The 17,007-nt window shown below is 35.5% G+C and overlaps 1 pseudogene; it reads right to left on the bottom strand.

Moving 5' to 3' along the window:
* Positions 1-585: 585 nt before the first annotated feature.
* Positions 586-1,014, bottom strand: LOC144320072 (non-histone chromosomal protein HMG-14 pseudogene; annotated as a pseudogene).
* Positions 1,015-17,007: the final 15,993 nt, after the last annotated feature.

Here is a 17,007-nt window from a genome sequence, read left to right as displayed (position 1 = left end):
CACAAAATTTTGACAGGGAGAGCCAAGATCAAGAAGTGGCTTTCTTTAGGAAACAATTCTATTGAAAACAGCTCGAGGATAGAAGTAATTTAAAATGCCCAAGACAGTAAATGCACGACTGACTCCAAATTGCCATTTAGTATGCTTGGTATTATAGGACATAAAAACTACCCTGTCCATGGGATGTTAAGAGAACACCCATGACAATCAAAGCCTCTCATATTCAATATCCCACTATTTGGGGGTGTACCAAAAATGAAACAACCAACAAATGATTTCTCCTCTTAAAAAAAAAAAAAAAAAAAAAGCATTTACACTTAAAAAATGGGATGAGGTGGAATTCTCTCCTTCTTAAAAATGATTCTAGAGCCACTAAAAAACTTACATCTACAAAACAGTTTAAAAAAATGTTCCCCTGGGGGCAGCCTTGGCGGCTCAGCGGTTTAGCGCCGCCTTCGGCCAAGGGCCTGATCCTGGAGACCTGGGATCCAGTCCCACATCGGGTTCCCTGCATGGAGCCTGCTTCTCCCTCTGCCTGTGTCTCTGCCTCTCTCTCTCTCTCTCTCTTTCTCTCTCTGCCTCTCTCTCATGAATAAATAAATAAAATCTTTGAAAAAAAAATGTTCCTCTGGATTATACAAGAAGGGAGACAAGGACCACTGATAACACATGATATATGGTATTAATTAAGACTTGGCTTCTTTCTCTTCTGCTTTATCAGAGACTGGACTCTCATTTTTAGTTTCTCCATTTTCTGCAGGTATAAGTCTTTGGTTAGCCACTTTAGCTTGTTTTCCCTTTGCTCCTCTTTTCCCCCTTTGTTTGCACTTGTCTGAATACTATACTTTCCCCCCACCTTTTTTGGCTTCGTCTCCACTTTTGCAGGAGCAGATTCGGCTGACATCCTCACCAATCTCCTCTTGGGGCGCTCCTTCGCCATCACCTCCTCGGAGCTGACCTTCCTCTTGGGCATCTTAGCTGCAAGGCGGCCGCCCGCCAGGTGCCCACTGGCTGTGTGATACACCGAGAAGCTTCCAGAAGTGGGATGCCCAGCGCTGATGTTCCTCCCATCTGCCTCGGCCCTCCCCCCACCTCCCAACTGCTGCCACCGCCCACAGTACAGTTTTTTATACCACATCAGATTGAGTTTCAGCCAAAAGAAGATCGTCAATGCCTAATTATAAGATGATAATATATGCCATTTATATAATTATAAAACATCATTTATTCTTCAAATATTCTTTCCTTACCTACAGGAATTTTCTCTCTGTTTTCCATTGAAAATATCATATAGTAATGACAACTACCATTTATTGAGTATCTTTTATTCAGAGATAAGTATAAAAGAAAATACATAAAATGATTTATTCTAGTTTAACAGTTTCCATTTTATGTTTGATGTCATTTTGAATTTTTATGACAAAATTTAAAATCACTCATCATGAAAGTTGGAAGGAAAATACTACTCTTAAACTCTTTTTCCAGGTTAACCTCATTTCATACTACCTTTTCTGCTGCATTCACTGTGCATGTGTGTACAAAATCTGTAGCTTGAGAGCATGGATTCACTCTATATTTCACCAGTTATTTCATGAATGTATTTATTTCCTAATCTATTATATTGTAAATAATCCAAGGATAAGGTCCTTATAAATTACTTGAAAAATCCCTGGGTTTGAATAAATCCTATTGGATAGATGAAAGAGAAAAATTATTCTATATGTTTAAAATAAACATTTTTCTTCTCCTAACATGAACATTCTTTTTTTTTTTCATTAAATGTAAAATGTTGATTTTGTTGAAAAGATATGTGAAACCCAAGCTCTGCCACTACATTGGGTGTTAGACAAATCATTTAATTACATGGAAGAAGTCTAAATACTTAGGAAAGTATAATGCAAATCATAAAATAGATAATACAGGGAAGCCTTTAGATCAGAAGTCAGCAAGCTTTCCTTATAAAGGGTCAGATAGTAAATATTTTAGGCTTTGTAGGCCATACATACAATCTCTGTTGCAACCATTCAACTGCTGAGGCAGCGTAGTAGCAACCACAGACAATGTGTAAACAAACGAGACTGGCTATGTTCCAACAACACACTACTTATGACACTGAAATTTGAGTTTTATATTATTTCCATGTATTGTGAAATATTATTCTACTTTAAAAAAAATATTCTTCTACTTTTGATGTTTTTCAACAATTTAAAAATGTAAAAACCATCCTTAGGTTGCAAGCCCCATAGAGACAGTGGGCCAGATTTGACAGGATATAATTTGCCAACCCCTGCTTTATACAGACCCTTTCCAAAGTCTGGTCAATAACCAGAATTGATTTCCTTGTTAAATTTATTCTATTTTTTACAGCACTACAAAAACAGGCATCTTTATTTATACATTTACTACCTAGTTGAAGCATGATACATAATTGCAACATCAGAAACAAACGATTTTAATATGGAATATTATAAGTATATTTTTGTTTGAAATTTTTGTTTCATGTATTTTAAATATTCAAGTGAAAAGAATCAAGGCAACTTTAAAAGTCTTTGGCAGGATCCAAGTTATAAAACAGCTGGAAGAATTAGAGGCTATTAAAAAGGTACTCTTATGTAACCTTGAATAATTACTATTTATATCAATGCAGGTGACAACAGCCAGGGGAGAGTGAGTTTAATTTAGGGACTCCAAATGCAAAAGAGAGCAGTTAGAAAGAGACTATGAAGGAGAGAAGTTGTCAGTCTACTGTGTGAGTGGAGTGGGGGTGGTATTGAGTTCTGAGGTAGAGGATGAAGGAAAAGAAGTCAGCAACATTTTGTGCAATAGTACAACAAATCAGAGAAAAATCAAAGTGCAACATATCTAGTTCTCCCTGATAAGAAGTGTACTGGGGGAGAGGGGTGCAGTTTGAGAAGATGACCTTGGAGATAATGAGTGCTCAAACAATGTAATGGCCTTCTGCCTAGAAACTTGCATACAAATAAGTTGAAGACACAGTAAAGTAAACCCATCTCTTCCAAATGCCTTAATCCTTAAGTACCTGCGTCAAGAATGAAGATGTATATGATCACTAGAAGACGGGCACTGGGTGTTATTCTGTATGTTAGTAAATTGAACACCAATTAAAAAAAAATAAAAATAAAATAAAAAGCAACAACAACAAAAAAAATAAATAAAACAAGATGGAGGGAAAAAAAAAAAAGACTTCAAGGCTAAGAAAAGATTCAAAGTGGCAATAGTTTAATAATCAATGCCTAAATAATAAAGTAGTTACTATTTAAAAATTGCCTACCAGGTACGTGGCAGTGTCTCAGATGATACATCCAGTATACAAATTTCTCATATTTATAATGAGGGTTGAAGAAATAAGCAACCTTCCTAGGGTCCATACAACTAGGAAGAAGGCAGAAATTTGAACCCAGATTTGGCTCCAAAATGCAAGCTCTTTCCATTCTTCAGCAAAACAGTGGAAGAATTACTTTGGTATCTCATAGCTGCCCTTCCATTCTCCTTAAAGGGCAAAATGGTAATGCACTATAAACAAGTCAGCACCCTGCAGCAACACAAACAAACTCTGTAGTAGGCTCAGGGTTTGGTGCCCTAGCTAACTGCACATAGCAGTTTCAACCCGCAGTATTTGTAGCAGATAATCAAAAAGAGATCACATCAATGACAGTTAAAAAATCCAGTTAAAATTTGGGCTTTTGACTATGATATATGTCACTACTTTTGATCTCTAAACCATTTCCTTAGAGTTCTAATTAAATGAGTAGGATAGATAATCCAAATCCACATTTGAGATCTATGATTTTTACTTATACTTAGAGATTTGAGAGCAAAAATTTAATTTTCCTTAGTGACAAAAGTTCAAATTTTAATTCACAAAGGAAAAACCTGAACTGGAAGCTTGACTTCCAAAGATATGACAAAGAAAACTCTGTCCGCAGGAGAGCTACAAACAATTCTCCAAGCACCTTTCAAACTCTTCATTTAATTAACAGAGATGATTTCTTCCCCATAAAGATATAGAAACACTGCCATTTCTTCTGTCTCGGTTTCTCTACAACTGGATACCCTGGGGTTTCAGCTCAGGACTTTGAAAGTAGGCCGGTGTTAATAACCTCCAAAGCCTGCCGGGTTGATTAGCAGAAGAAATGTGGTTACAAGAATATCTCTAAAGGGCCAAGCCATGTGAGAGGAACCATCAATGTTCAGAATATGCAGAATCAGAGAGTCTAAAGATTTCCTGTGTAAGGGGCTCTAACATCACAGATGAATTTTTCTGTCACAAAATGTGAAAAATGACCTTGGAAGCTTTACTTACTATGAAGAAAATTGGATGTTTGTTCATTTATCCTATTTCTTTCTCAATGTTTCTTTCTTTCTTTAAATAATCCCATTCCTGCTTCTTATTATTAACTGTCTTACAAGATTATCATAATTTCTTTTTTAAGAATTTCCCATTCCTGGTTCCCACAGATCCTGACTTTTACTGCCTCTTTATGAGAACATTTGTCCATGCATTTTTAATATTTCTGAATCTCCTGTCCTCTCTTCCTTGACTACAATAAGGGGAATTGGCGACTAAACAGGCATAGCAAAAATATGCCCCTTAGGATACAAAATTACCAGACAGAACCTATCTACCACCACCTCCTCAAATGCTACCTTCCCAGCCATGTTTTCCGTCTCCAAGATTGTCCTGAAACTGTCTCAAGTACTTTGAGGCCAGAACAAAGTGTGGCACACCAGAATTAGAATGCATCACAACAAAAGCATTCAGGCAGGCTGATTTTTCTGGTAGTATTCTGACAGCTGGCTAACGAGGATCTGGAACTCCTGGGACTCTTGCACACTGCCTGGCCAGGCAGCTGGACCACATCAAAGTGTCCTGAACATAGGCTTTTTCTTTCTGTTAGTCCTTTTTCTCTCTGTTGTTCTGTCTTTCTGGTCAAATTCACTGCACTACACTTTATTCAAAAGTTATCACACTGAGTGTATGGGCTAAGTCACAAATCATTCTTATTCAATATTTTCTTTGGTTGTTTGAGAATGAACAACACACACAAACACACACACACATACACTAAAGGAATGTCAGAAAGAACTGTAAATGAAATGGTGTCTGTTGAATCACGTGGGCTTTGTCTAACTTGACCAAGAATGGGACAGTAATTCAGCAACTTTTTAAAACATCTAGTTTTATATTGAATATCTTCTGGAACTCCAGTGAAATTCTGGGAAGTATGGAAGCCTTAAATAGGAAACTTTAAAAGAACAGAAATATTCTATTTTTTGACAAAACACCAAGTATCCAAAACAGAATAACCTACATCTAATATATGATAAGTGTAGGGAAGAGCAACTCTTTAAAATATTTTTAGAGAAAGTTTCATTCTGGCTCATTCTGCCTCTCCTTTTCTGGTATGATTACTTTTAAACATATGGGGAGACCCATTTTATCACTATCGTCTTGCCCTGAATATAAGATTTGGGGGAGTAGAAACACGAGCTTGCGTCAAATCTGTGCTCCCATTAAATTCTTCTTTTTTTACTTCTATCATCATTATCATCATCATTTTTAGCATTATTCAAAAAATTTTTTTTGTTAAACATAGTTGCCTTATATATCCATTTGGAGCCTTATATTTTTCCTTTTAATACATTACAAAGCTTTTTTTTTTTTTTTGTATAGTTGACACACAATGTTACATTAGTTTCAGGTGACAATATACTAGTTCCACATTATGCTATGCTCACCACAAGTGCAGCTACCATCTGGCACCATACAACATTATTAAAATATCATTGACTGAATTCCTTCTGCCATGCCTTTGTTGTGCCCAAGATTGCGAATCCGAGAAACCACCAAGGAGCCGACAATGATGCAAACACACGAGGGTTTATTTACAAGCTCGAGCTTGGGTCCAAGTATACCCAACACAGCGGAGCAGGGACTTGGACCCCGAGGTGGGTTTCAGCTTAGTTTTAAGGGCTGGTCTAGGGGACCTCCAGAAGGGATGGGGAATTTCTCAAGTTCTGTTTACATTCTGATATGGGGCTTTCAAGGGCATTGAGCTCTGTTCTCATTCGGATATGGGGCTTTCTGCCACTGGTTTGGGCTCTGTTCACATCCTAATATGGGGCATCCTAGAGCGTCAAGCTGTAAGCCGTTTTTTTCCTGTAACTGAAGTAATGAACATTTCACCTCTGATTCACAGGGGCCTGGGATGGGTGTACTTGTGCTAACGCTGAATTTAAAGTGGAATGGCCTTAATTTTCTCGGCCTTCACACCTTTTATTTCTGTGACACTCATTCCTAGCCTGTATCTCCCACACCCTTTCACTCATTTTGTTCATTGGATTCCAATGCACTTTAAATCTCTTTGGTACAGTTTTATGTAGTTGAACTTTTTTGTTATTATTTTAACGTTGTCAAAACCAAATTTTTTATTGATCAATTTATGTGGTAGGTTTAGATGTTAAGTCATCTAAAATCCTCAGTTATTAAAAGGAAATCAATATAGTTCTGTAGATGTAGATTCCAATTTCAGTTTTGGTACTATACTTCCAAAATTCATATCAAAACTGGAATGGGTCCCATGATATAAAGTGAATGACATAACCATATCCACTTTGATTGGTTAGAACTATAGCACTATTGAGATTCCCATACCCTGACCTTCACATATAATTTCTAACATACACTTTGATTTTAATCGTAAGGCTGTCCATGATTTTAAAACATCCTTTTTATTTTTAAAAGTCGTTTAAAATTCCAGATACATTATATTCTATATTACTTTTAAAATTCCATTAAATTGCAAAAGAGTCATGCAAATTGCACATTAGTTTATTCTATAAAATGATAAAGGTCTTTTCTCTTTTTAAAAACTTCTTTCCATAGTGAAAACAATTGTATACTTCTATTTTTGTTGCCTCTGTTAAGGTTTTACTATGATTTTTAAAGAGTAATTTAAATCATAAATACAGCCCATGTATTCAGACATAAAGTGATAAACAAAACAAAACAAAAAACAATGAGCCATTGCAACACTTTGATTTGATCAATATGGGTTAATACATGATCAAAAACTACTACTGAATACAGGCTATTTTCCAAGGAATTGCAAAAATTGTGAGCCTTTTTCATTTTCAGAGATTTGATAAGAAGAAATTGATTTTTCCAAGAATCATCATTTCCTTTCACCTAAATATATCTCCTACACACAAAAGGCAAAAAAGCAGGTTAACCCACTCTTGCCCAATAGGTTTTGCTGTAAAAGTGAAAAGAATTTTAACTGAAAAATGCCATGCTCTCATGTTCTAAAGAATTATTTTTTTTTCTACTATGAAAGCAAGCGGGGGAGAAGGACTTAACCCTACATCCCCTTACACAATATTTCATATCCCATCTCACTCAGAATAAAACCCAAAATCTTTTTCATGGCCTACAAGGTCTTATGTGATCTGCCTTCATCCCACCTCAGTATCCATCTTTCTCTCTAACCACTTCCCCTTGCTCCCTCTTCTCTTGCCAAGCATTCTCCATGTTATTTTCTATACCAAAGCACATCCCTATCTCGGGGCCTTTGTACTACTATATACCCTGAACCACTTGCTTCAGTCCATCTGTTCATTCACCTCTCTGTTCAACATTACTTCAGAGAAGTCAGTCATTCTCCCTAAAATCTCCCACCTTTTTACCTCAACACGCTCTATTCTCTACTATTGTACACAGTAAGTGCTCAAATATTTGACATGTCTGAATGAGTACCACAATAAAACACTGTAGCACAGATTAAAGAACTCTTTCTTTCCAAAGCATCTTTAGGGCAAACCTTAATCTGGGTCTGGAAGGATGAGTAGAAATCCAGTAGGCATAAAATAGCATGCACTTGTACAAAATGACCAGTGGTTCAGGCAACTGACACACAAAATATATGGGGGTGAGCAGTTGGGGATGATGGTCTCCTTGAAAAGGAGAAAAACTGGGAGTTTTTAAATCCTGGAGAAAAGCTGTTATGGAACAAGATCAGGTCTTTTGGAAAGGCCTCACAGACGAAAGTAATGGAGGGCATATTTAGGGCACATAAGAATAGGGTACAGGCAACAATTTAGTAGGCTAACCTAATAATCTAAGTGAGATATTATGTGAGTTTGAATTCAGACTGTGGGATGCTAATAAGAGGAAGGCTTTTACTCATTTAAAAAATCATCAGTGATTACTAATCTATATAAATAACACTTGTAGTCAAATACCATTTTAGAATAATTTTCTTTCTTTATATTAGTAAATTTGTTGAGCAGGTGCAATGTGGAGGAAAAAAAAGAGAAATAAATACAGAAAAAAATATCTAGTTCATTGGACAATTTAGTACATTCCCTAAGAGACAGCATATGAATTGTGATGGTCTCACCAGGTGCTGCTGCACCTTGAAATTGCAACCAGTGAAATACACACTATAATGTTTCTAGAGCTTTTGGATTCCCATGAGACAAATGCATTTGAAAAGGCTTGCAGGTTATACATGGAAAATAATTGTAAGTAGTATATAGGGAATCTGATGAGTAGGAAAGGCTGTTCACAGCAAGATTAATACACAGTATTAAACTCAAATCAATAAAATTCTCTCTGGACTCAAGCACTATCTGGTTTTCATTCAGGTGGTAAAACTGAAAGATGAAACAAACCATTCCATCACTTCACCAGATAGTGATACAGAATTATAGCCCAGAGATGGAATTTTTAAAATATTAGAAACTTCTCTTATGCTCAAAATAGCTTCATATCAAATAGGATTGTACCCAAATACACTATTTTTTTTCATATAGAGAAAAGCAAAAGGATTTTTTTGCCTTATCTTCTATTACATCAAAACTATTCTGTTAATGGATTTAAATTATAGTCAGAACACACTGACCACATTTGCCAGTATTAATGTATTGCTTCCCAACTTCAAACCCACTTTATCTTCCCTGTGCAGACTAGACTTCTATTTTGCGAGTTGGCTCACTATTAGCTATGGCCATTCCAGAGTCCTGGAGGGACACTGCCAAGCTCCAAGTGGGAAACGGGACTTGCAGGACGTCAGTGGCTACTGGTTTTCCTGGAAATTCAGGAATAAAGGCCCATCAACAAAAACCACCATAAAAATGGTGACTCTCAGTTTTCAAGGCAAGCTCCTTCATCACCATAGTGGTAAACAGCCCTATCCAGTGGCAACCATACTTTCTCCTTAAAGCTCTGAATCTCAGCCTTGCAGGACCTTCTCCTCAGTTCCTTCCTTGTTAACATGCCCCCCAGCTCTGAGGGTAGTAGTTGCTCCCTAAAAATGCCACCTCTATAGATGTTACTGTTCTTTTTTATCTCTTTTAATAGTTACTCACCTTTTATCTCATAAAAAAATTCATTATATCAAATTTCCCTTGATCAAATGACTGGTGTAGTTTCTGGCTCCTGACTAGATCCTGCCTGATATATTATATGTTTGGCAATATGCCACATGGATACTTATCATCCCCCTTAATATTACCAGAAGTTGGGAAACTAAGACACAAATTCAGCCAAAAGATATCTGAGAAATTTGAATATGAACTCTCATTAATCCATCAATCCACTTACAAGAACTTATCCTAGAAAAATAATTGGATAAGTGTCCAAAAATTAGTACGTAAGAATGTTTTCATCAAAGTTGAAAAGATCAGAAACAGATTAAAACTAATTAATATTAAAAAGAAGATCTATTAAAGGAAACCTCAATGTCACAGAAGCCAAGCACTATAAATGAGTATAGCTAAACAGGATTCAATAACTGGAGAGTTACCAGAACCAGGACAATGAGTTTCTCCATTTGTTTCATAAAAGACACATCATCCATCCCTACAACTTGTGTTCCTACTTCCTTAATCTGCCCTCTCCCTTCTTTATTTCCATATGACTGTGATATGCTATATTGCTCACTTAAAATGTCAATTGCTTATTGTCTCTCATCTCCAGAATGTACTGGAGATGAACTCTATAAACACAGAGTTTTTACAGAGTTTATAGAACTCTATAAAAACAAGGATCATTGTTTTATTTTTTATTGTATCTCAAGCAGCTAGAACAGTGAGTGGCACATAGACATGCTCTGTATGTCTACTGTATTTTTTTCCTCTCTCAATAGACTTATTATTTCTTTGTAAACTTCAAGTTGCATATGGTCAAATATGGTCAACTACAACTCCCAACTTATATTATCAGTGACTAGCACAGTTTATTAGTTCACTATTCCTAATTGTTAAGGAGGAAATGTGATTATTACTACTCATCTCATAACTTTGGGTTAAGCTGCTTTATAAAACCCCAATTTAATATCCTTGTTGTGGGGAGAGGGGTTGGTGTAATGTCTTATTTCACTGCCTATTCAAAAATTTCTAAAGATATATCATTGGGTCAGGAAATGTCCTGCATCTCTAATACAAAAGTAATTATTTCTTATAGCATTATTTTCAGTGACTATTCAGTACCATTATTTTTTATGTAAAAGTAGAAACTAAGTGTCCATTAAGTTATATCCATACATCAAAAGTAATGACAGAGTCTATATTGATTCACATGAAAATAAATTCATCATATATATCATAAAATAGAACAAGAACTAAGATTTCAAGTCTATATTTTATGCTTAGAAAATTCTGGAAGGTTATTGACCAAAGTGTGACATTAGCTAGTTCTGAGTCATAAGACAATTTTATTTTCTTTTAATTTTTTAAAAGATTTATTTATTTATTTGGGAGAGAGAGAGAGAGTGATGAGTAAGGGGAGGAACAGAGGGAGAGAATTTTCAAGCAGACTCCCCACTATGTGTGGAGTCTGAGGTGGGATTCCATCACATAACCCATGAGATCATGACTTGAACCAAAACCAAGAGTTGGATGCTAACCAACTGAGCCATCTAGGCACCCCTCTTTTAATTTTTAAATAGTTTTTAACAATAAACATATTTCTTTTATTACAACACTTCTATTACACAAGGTTGCTTACATTCTATAGGAGAAATAGAAGATGAAAGAATTAAACCTATCAAAAAAAAAAAAAAAAGAGTTGATGAAAAGGCCATCCCTAGCAAGATAATAATGACTAGTAGCATAAAGATTAAATAGGGTTAATCACAATCACGTAACATTTGTGCTTCAACAATGATACAAATTGCAATGAGGTAAAATCTGTCAACTACATTCAAATTCATGAATTCATAATAATATTTTAAGCATTGGTCACCTTCTAATTATGATAGAGAACTGTACCAGTAGGTAATCAAATGGGAGGTATAGGGAAGTTTTTCTTTATTAAAATCCTTCTTTATAAAAATATTCTAATTAATAAATGAAAAAAAGAAATGGTAAAATTAGAAAACACCATTTATAAATGCCAATTAATGATTTATATAGGCATTCAACATTAATGGTTGCTAAAATCACAAAAAGAGAGAAAAGTAGGCTCGTACTTCCTATAATCATACCAAATCCTATTACAGATTTGTCAAAAGAATCAAACCTAAATCAGATCCACCCTCTGGATTTAGTAGACAATGTGCAAAAAATATCTATGACAAAGAAATATATTGAACTCTACAACAAGGATAGCACCATTAAAATCCAGACGGTGGGAGATTCTACGTATCAAATTTCCCAGGTTTTTTAACAGATATATTGCAAAGAAACAAAAGGAGTGGAAGAGGATCATAAAGATTTTTTAGACTTAAAATTATGTCAGATTTTCAAAACTGTAAACTAAATTCTAGTGTTCAATGATACATGTTTAGTGACAAAACTATGAAAAGAAAAATGCAAGGAGGTCATTGCTATACAAGTCAGGACAATGGCCAATAACTGGATTGGTGTAAATAGAAGGGGCTTCTTGGGTAGCTGGGAAATTTCTATTTCTTGACCTGGGTGATGCTTACCCTATAACAATTCATTAAGCCATACATTTGACTGAGGTGATTTTCTGTATCTGTGTTTTATTTTACAATAAACATGGTTTAAAATGTAAGCAGAGTTAACATAAAGTAGGATTCAATAAAGTTTAACCTCTTTTGTTTAGGCAAGGAAGCTGCAGTATGGAAAAAGTGAAAGTCAAACAACCTCTAAAATAACAAGTTAGTACAGTTCCTCTTTCCAAAATCTATAACTTATCTATTTATGCATGGGGTATAGCTCATGGGAGACTAAGAGGGAAATGATCCTTCCCAGTCAGATTTTAGAGGATAGTTTGTCAGCCTGTCTTATATTTTCTAGATAACAGATGTAACTATGCATAAGTGAAAATTAAAATATCAATAATATTGGAGATACATATTAGCTGGGTCATCATTCATGGGTTTCCAAAGCAGCAAAATCATCCATAATTTCTAACAAAGGAAATAGCCCAGTTCATTCTCTAGACAACCATCTTGAGAATCTCAAAACAATATTTCCAACCTGCAGAATAATACAAAGTATATAAATTATAAATTATTATAAATCATTTATCCTGAGTGTCCAAGAATCCAAATTCATCTCTTTTAATTGTTTCATCTTCTCTTTTCAAATCTCAGTTTTTTTTCTCCCTCGTGACACTCTTCTCTATCTACCATTGACCACCACCTCAAACTTAGATGCCGACAAAAAAAATAGGTTTAAATTGAGTAGGAGAGGGGAACAGAGAAGGAACACATGGCAGGTGCAGGTTCAGAAGCAGAAGTGTGGCACAAATTAAAGTATGTTTTTAAAAATATTATCTTTCAAAGTTGTGATGAATGCACTGGGGAAAGAAGGAAGCAAGGGAGACAGATGCATGAGGAACCAATGCAGAGGACAGTCCGAACTGGGCCAAAGACCTGGTTTCTTAAAGCCAGATATGATCAGGATGGATTCAGCTACTCTCCAGACCCATGTTTCTAAATATTTTGATACCGATGAAGCCATTCGAGAGAGAAGAGGATCCTTTTCAATCTAGTATGTGCTAACATAAGGGATGTTTAACCAGCCTGCACAGCTTTCTCAGGCATGTGCAAAATTTGAAAGGCAAATTTGCATCTCTGTGAATGATACATTGTACCCTGAAAGGAGATATAATGTTAAACACTTGATACTAAAACTAATCTAATCATAATGTTTTTTAAATGATTCAGAGGCTCTTCAATATGTAGCAATAACTAAAACTTACCATTATAAAAATCAATTATCATTGCATGTGTGATTTAGAGAAATGCTATTTGAGACTTCTGGTAATGAGAATTCTGAATAAACAACTGTACGCTAAAAACGCTTTAGTGGGTTTCCTTTTACCATCTTGCCTTTTTCTCCAGTCAAAATTAAAATACTTACTGAGACTATAAGTCTTCCAGAGCAAGTAAAATGACACTAAAGGAGCCTAACAACATTTTCCAAATCTAGGACACATGCTGTTTTTAAAATATATTTGGTCATAAATAAATATATTGAGCACATTAATAAATGCCCCTTTCAAAAGCTCTTCACTCACAAGGACTTTAAATCACTGTTCAGAAAATAAAGGACTATTGGGAATTTGAAAAGTAAGCATAATTCAGCCCTCTCTGAGTTATTCTGCATTTTTTCAAGGTTAGTTGTTCTTATAAAACATATATAAATATGCATATCTTGTCTCTGAGTCAGGCTTATTTCAATGTCCTGAAGCAAAAGGAAATAGGAAAGTCATAAGAGACTTTCAGATACCAGAGCCTGAATGAAACTTGAATACCATCTATAAGCTTGTGCCATTAAATGTTTTAATATTTTTTTAATGCATGGGCTGCATTTATATCTGGCTGCAAGGCATTTATATTGGCTGGAAGGCTTGACAGTAGCCTGAGCAAGCTGTTTTCAATGAGCATTGTGGTTAACCCACTTATATGTAAAAGATGAATCCCATTGGCTTCACAAGGCTTGAAGAAACAAAGTGTTTTTATGTGGAAGACTAAACAAATACAATCCTGTTCTTCCCACATTAATAGCGCAGAATTCAACTGGCTATTAGCTAGGACAATTTTTTCTTTATGAATCTACTTTTTAGTTCATGAAAATATTTAGTGTCCCCTCCCCAAATAGCATGGAAATAAAAAAGCAAAAAGTTAGTTTTCAAAGCAAAAAACAAACCAATTAAAAAACCCTATACAACCAATTACCACATTTAGATGACTTATCCTATTCAAGAAAGACATGGGCTCATTAATTTAAATAATTTTCCCTTTAATTTCAGTGTTTTTTTAAATTATTGATTTAGCACTCACTGAGATTAAAACTGAAATTCTGTTTCCTCATATTTTAATAAGCTAAATGATTTTGTTACTTATTATTTTTAAGCCAAGTTTCCTAAACTACAGAGAGGAGGGGAAAAAAACACACAGAGAGAGAATGGGGGGTGGAGGGAGAGAGAGAGAAAGTGTGATGAAAACCCTTCTTACAGTGACATGGAAGATAGGCCGAATTCAAAAGCTTTATCAGATAGGATAAAGCAAAGACATTATTTGCTACCCTAACTATTGTAAGTGCTCAGATACCAAGATCTATCTTTAAAGTACTACTATTTAGTCTTCTCACATTTCACGCTGAAAATTGCTATAATATCCAAGAGATCTATACTACACACAGACTAGTAAACAGGATACTAACAGGATAATTACCCAACTGCATGTAAGTCACTGTAGCTACAATTTCCAAGCCAACGAAAACAATAAAAAAAGAAGGCTTCTCATGATTTGGTACATTACCACATTACTCTAAGGACTCGCCCCTATACTAATGTGGCAGAAACACTACTGCAGCCCAGAACATTATATGTCCAAAACATGCATTACTTCCTTTCTCCACAAAATACTAAGCAATCTCTCATATTGCAGTCAGTGTGTAATACAGGATGGAATAACTTCAACTGTTAACTTCAAATAAGAGGCTGAATGGCAATCTTAAAAATTATCTGGAATAGCCAAATTTGATGTTCCAAAATGAGTCAACCAGTCTCCTCTAAATGCACCCATTACAAAAAGGTGTAACATAACTTTTAAACATTTTTTTCACACTAATTCAACAATATTCATGCTATACGCAATGCCCTCTGCTAAGCACTATGAGATACTAATAAGAAAGTAACATCTTTAAAAGTTAGAGTGGGAGGCCAGAGTGTACTAACAAGAAGGCAAATGATAAAGAGAAATAATTTCACTTCAATTCCTTCCAATAAACAATGACATATTTAGAAATGTAATGCGGACTCACTTCATGAAATGTCTAAACCAGTTGGTAAGTCACCGGGTCCAAAAAAAAAAAAAGTCTCTAGACTTTTAAGTCCAAACAAATGTTTCTAGAATCTTTTTCTTGAGACTATATTTGTATGCTTTTAATTAGAAATTATTGTCATAGCTAAAGCATCTATATCAAAAAGGAATATTAAATGTCCATTTATCCAATAAGCCCTGGAAATTATTAGGAATAAGAATTTGGCAAAAGCCAAAGGATACAAATTAGGGGCAAAGGTCTATTCAACTCTGCATCATGGTTTTCTCAACTGAGCAGGGAACGTTAGGCATGCTGGTCTTGTGCACTTTCACTGAACAATCTTTGTATTCAGTGGAATGCTGATACAGACAAGAAAGCTATACCTGTGAATTTAAATCAATCAAGAGAAAACAAAATACCCTCAAAGCTTACTTTTCCTATTGTGTGCTGTCAAATATACTGAGCTATAGTCAGCTATATTTAGCAATATTCCATACCAGTAATGGTAAATACTTATGACTGATACTCCTTGGAACTCATAAAATATTTATCTACCAGAGCTTAGCCATATAAAACAGGAGAGTTTCTTCTCTGTAATTTTCCATTAATACCAGTTGCACTGTATGGCTGAAATTCCAAGAATGCCAGCCTTTCCACAACTACATCAAGGATAGCCTCTAGCGATTTCCGGGTGACTCAGTGGTTGAGCATCAGCCTTCAGCTCAGGGCATGATCCTGTGGTCCCAGGATGGAGTCCCGCATCAGGCTCCCTGTGTGGAGCCTGCTTCTCCCTCTGCTTCTCTCTCTCTGTGTCTCTCATGAATAAATAAATAAAATCTTAAAAAAAAAAAAAAAAGGATAGCTTCCGGGAAACTGAATCACCCAAGAGTACTACTGGAATAAGAAATCTCCATCCACAAAAAATGTTATTCTATAATTTTATTTCTATGGACTGAGTATCTGCCTAGATCTCTAACCATCTCTGCGCTCTTAATTTTTTTTTTTTTTTTTTTTTTTATTTATGATAGTCACAGAGAGAGAGAGAGAAAGAGAGGCAGAGACATAGGCAGAGGGAGAAGCAGGCTCCATGCACCGGGAGCCTGATGTGGGATTCGATCCAGGGTCTCCAGGATCGCGCCCTGGGCCAAAGGCAGGCGCCAAACCGCTGCGCCACCCAGGGATCCCTCTGCGCTCTTAATTTTAACATTTAAACCATCCTTATAAACTTTAAGCGCTCCAATTTCAACATAGGAACAAAGAAAGGGGCTATCAATAACTTTTGAGTACATAGTTTGCAACTACATGAAACCTGAGCATTTCTCCATCTGCAGAAACAAACCTAAAATCTGATGAGAGAAAGAAATGCAATCTAGGAACTCAACCATGATGAGTTGCTTCCATTTTTTAAACAAGAGTACTAATTGTGGAAGACTGGATTGACTCATCTTATTATGGAGAGGAACTTTCATTTTATTCTTTTCAAAGAGAGGAAATCATTTTATATGAGGAGCAAACAGTTATTTTTTTTTTTATACTGTTGTTAAAGAGACCTCTAATTTACTTCCTCCATGATGGACCCTGTAGGCTGGTGAATCTATTTCTTAATATAGACAAGTATATTAGTCATTAAATTATTTTTCATATAAATTCAAGTCATATGTACTTTTGTTCAGTCCTCCCCTGGAAATAGTTTGAGTGCACTTTGTTATTTATGTCAGTGATACTCCTTTGGGCAGAAACGTC

Source organism: Canis aureus, chromosome 9 (assembly GCF_053574225.1).
Source record: "Canis aureus isolate CA01 chromosome 9, VMU_Caureus_v.1.0, whole genome shotgun sequence".
Classification (NCBI taxonomy): Eukaryota; Metazoa; Chordata; class Mammalia; order Carnivora; family Canidae; genus Canis; species Canis aureus.
This window is presented reverse-complemented; position numbering and strand designations above follow the sequence as displayed.